Consider the following 4387-nt stretch of genomic DNA (forward strand, 5'->3'; position numbering starts at 1 on the left):
TAGGTTCAAGTTCATCATCAGATTCAACAACATCATGTTGTCTTACTCTAGCAACTTGTTCATCAAGAAAATCACCAAGTGGCACATCATTATCATCAAGCAAGGTACTAGCATCATCATAAGTAGCATTCATAGAAGAAGTAGCATCATCAATAAATTGCGACATGTCAAGATTAATATAATAGCATGTGGTGGTGTTGCAAGTTTACTTATAACAGAAGGTGAATCTAAAGCAGAAATGGATGACAGTTCCTTACCTCCCCTCGTCTTAGAGGGATAAATCTTAGTCTTAGCATCCTTCAGATTCTTCATAGTGATAAATTGATAATAATCCCAAGTGACTCAAAAAATATAGCTATGCTCCCCGGTAACGGCACTAGAAAAATGTCTTGATAACCCACAAGTATAGGGGATCGCAACAGTTTTCGAGGGTAGAGTATTCAACCCAAATTTATAGATTCGACACAAGGGGAGCCAAAGAATATTTGAAGGTATTAGCAGCTGAGTTGTCAATTCAACCACACCTGGAGATTAAATATCTGCAACAACGTGATCAGTAGCAAAGTAATATTATAGTTTTGATAGTAGTGACAGTAGCAATGGTAACGGTAATAGTGATAGCAATAATTTTGTAGCAAGTGCAACAGTAACGATAGCAGTAGTAACTTAGCAAGAACAATATAAGATAAATTTGTAGGCATTGGATCGGTGACTTGTTGGATGATATTCATCATGAGATAGTTATAACCTAGGGTGATACGGCACTAGCTCTAGTTCATAAATATAATGTAGGCATGTATTCCGCAAATAGGCATACGTGCTTATGGAAAGAACTTGCATGCCATCTTTTGTCCTACCCTCTCGTGGCAGCGGGGTCCAATTGGAAGCTAAGGGATATTAAGGCCTCCTTTTAATAGAGAATCGGAACAAAGCATTAACACACGATGAATACATGAACTCCTCAAACTACGGTCATCACCGGGAGTGGTCCCGACTATTGTCACTCCGGGGTTGCCGGATTATAACACGTAGGAGGTGATTATAACTTGCAAGATCGGATCTAGAACATGGATATAATGGTGATAACACAAACATTTCAAATCTGAAATCATGGCACCCGGGCCCAAAGTGACAAGCATTAAGCATGGGAAAGTCATAGCAACATCAATCTCAAAGCATAGTGGATACTAGGGATCAAGCCCTAACAAAACTAACTAGATTACATGATGAATCTCATCCAACTCCTCATCGACCAGAGAGCCTACGAAGGAATTATTCACTCCCAATGGGGAGCATAATGGAATTGGCGATGGAGAAGGGTTGGTGATGACGAAGAACGAAGATCCCCCTCTCCGGAGCCCCAAACGGAATCCAGATCTGGCCTCCCGATGAAGAACAGGAGGTGACGGTGGCTCCGTCTCGTGGATCGCGATAATTCTTTCTCCCTAATTTTTTCTCTCCAAATATGTGATTTTATAGTATCAGGGTTGAGGTCCGCGGGGCCACGAGGTGGGGACAACCCACCTGGGCGCGCCCAGGTGGGTTGTGCCCACCCAGGTGCCCCCCTCCGGTGGATCTTGGCTCCCTAAATTCTCTTTATTTATATAAAAACTCCTCGCAAAGTTTCGTTCCATTCCGAGAACTTTTATTTCTGCACAAAAACAACACCATGGTAGTTCTGCTGAAAACAGCGTCAGTCCGGGGTTAGTTTAATTCAAATCATGCAAATTACAGTCCAATACAAGAGGAAAAGTGTTAGGAAAAGTAGATATGTTGGAGACGTATCAGTGCCCCCATGTTTGGTTTTGGTAATTGATGACAATCCCTATGGACTAATGGTTGCCTTGAGTTATATTTGAAGGGTTTGTCCATAGGCTTTGCTTGAATACCATATGTTGGTTTCAAGGTTATAAGAAGGCGATTATGTGTTGACCAAGGTGTTATTCAAGGAGTTATCCAAAGTTTGATCATGTGAGAGTTGAGCCTATTGCAGGCATGTCTTGAAGAAGACGAGTGTGTGAACATTCATGTTTACCTTCAAGACATTTCCGTTATAAAGAGAGAAGAGAAGATACAAGGTTAATCAAGACTAAGTACAAAGAGTGGATTCAAGTTGATCAATACACAAAGTGTAGAAGATATACTGAGTGGGATCAAATATCCCATGGTATGGTAAGCATTTTCCATTACGCTTTGTGTACTAACCCATGGTTTATGTGAGGTTCCTTTGCGGGGTTAGGTATGTTTCCATGGGCATGCATCAAAAGGAAGATATCATATAACCCATGGAGGATGACATCAAGTGGTGATCGTCATCGAGGTTGTTGTGTGCAAGTTCAAGTGGAGCATCACCGAAGAGATCACATGCTTGAATCTTGTCGTCCATTGTGGTGACAATAGTGGAGTATGGGGGAGCAATCTACTAGTCTTCTTTGAGCCAGCTCAATCAAAAAAGGTGGTCCAACTTGAGGGGGTCAAGGTCGTCATCATCTAGCTCGAGTGGATTATGTGCAAGGCAAAGGTTTGTCCTTGATAGGTTTTCTATTTTACTGGTCTTGTGGTGCTAGTTCGGAGAACTATTTGTAGGATCGATACTCGTACTATCAAGGGGGACTCTCGAGTGAGTAGCTTGATTGTATCATTCGTAGAGAGCTCAAACCTTTGAATTCTTGGCATCATATTTCTTGGTTCTTGTTTGGCTTTTCTCTATGTGAGTTTTTGAGCTTGTGTTCATCTTCATGACAAGCTCAAGTTCATCGAAAATGGATTTCGTATGCATCATCCATTGTGCTTTCGATGTTGGAGTTTTTGCCATTTCTTTACTCATGGAGGTTTCACAACTCTATATCATTTGCATATTTCTCTTGCTAGTTTTGACTATCCCTTGTCGTTAGCTTTCCATCAAGCTTGAGTTCGTCAAATTCAGAGTTTGTTTGCAAAAGTTATGACTGGTCTAGTCTTACCTGTTTACCCAGCGAGGCAGTTGTACCATGTACTCTGGCGGTTGTACCGCTCCCTCATTGAGCGGTACTACCACTCCAAGTACCTGTCCAACTACCACCCGAGCGGTGATTGTCAGTGGCCTAGCGGTGGTCCCGACTGTCTCTTAGTAACCGGTACAATCGGGCAACCTTGGAGTACTACCGCTTTGTTCGCCATGGCCATTCCTGTTGACAGGGGCAGTTGTACCGGCCATGTACTACCCCAACTACTACTCGAGGGTGATTCCTCTCGGTTGTGGGGTGCAGTACTAAGAGGTGGTTGTGCGGTTGTTCCTCTTATTATTTCAATAACTGGTACAACCGGACGCCACCACAGTTGTACTGCTCTGGTCAGTGCAGTTACAGTTTTCGTGCCTGGAATCGCTGTACCGTTCATCCAAGCGGTTGTACTGTTCCAGTGTTTTCTTGCAGCATAACGGGGCAGATTTATGGGGAGGCATAAAAGGGGGTCTTCTTCCCCATTGCCCCCAATGACTTTAGTCAAGCTTTCTCCTCCGTTGTTGACCTTCAAAAGTTTTCACTCCTCCCCATTCCTCTAATGAATCTTGCATCTTTTTGAGAGAAAAGAGAGTGGAGATCTTGGAGTGAGGGGAACCTAGTGAATCTAGATCTTGGAGTTCTTTTTTATTCTTCTTGTTCTTCCTCTCATATTCCTCCATAGCATTTTTTGCTTTGGTGGGATTTGAGAGTGAGGGACTTGAGCACATGTGTGTTCTTGCCATTGCATTAGTTTCATCGGTTTGAGTTCTCCATAGATTCATGGGAGTCAAAGTTGAGAAGCTTATTACTCTTGGGTGTTTGGGCACCCTAGATGGTTGTGGTGTTGTAGAGCTCAATCATTGTGGTGTAAAGCTCCAAGAAAGCATCATGTCTCCAATTAAGTAGTGGAGATTGCCTCGGGCAACTTGTACGGGTTCGGTGACCGCCCCCAAGGGTTGCCAATTGTACAGGTTTGGTGACCGCCCTCAAGGGTCCCTTAGTGGAATCACATTATCTTGCATTGTGCGAGGGTGTGAGGAGATTACGGCATCCCTAGTGGCATTTTTGGGGAGACTTGTGCCTCCACACCGCTCCAAACGGAGATTAGCTTCCGCAAGGGTGTGAACTTAGAGATACATCATGGTATCCGCGTGCCTCGGTTATCTCTTACCGGAGCCCCTTTACTTATGCACTTTACCTTGTGATAGCCATAATGTTTCATGTTATATATATATATATATATATATATATATATATATATATATATATATATATGTATGTATATATATATTGCTATCACTTAGTCGTTTATCTTGTTTAGCATAAGTTGTTGCTGCAGATAGGCCAGCCTAGTTCATTTAGGTTTTGTACTTGAGAAATTAAACAATAGTTTTATTCCATATTTG

Source organism: Triticum dicoccoides, chromosome 3A, assembly GCF_002162155.2.
Source record: "Triticum dicoccoides isolate Atlit2015 ecotype Zavitan chromosome 3A, WEW_v2.0, whole genome shotgun sequence".
Taxonomy (NCBI): domain Eukaryota; kingdom Viridiplantae; phylum Streptophyta; class Magnoliopsida; order Poales; family Poaceae; genus Triticum; species Triticum dicoccoides.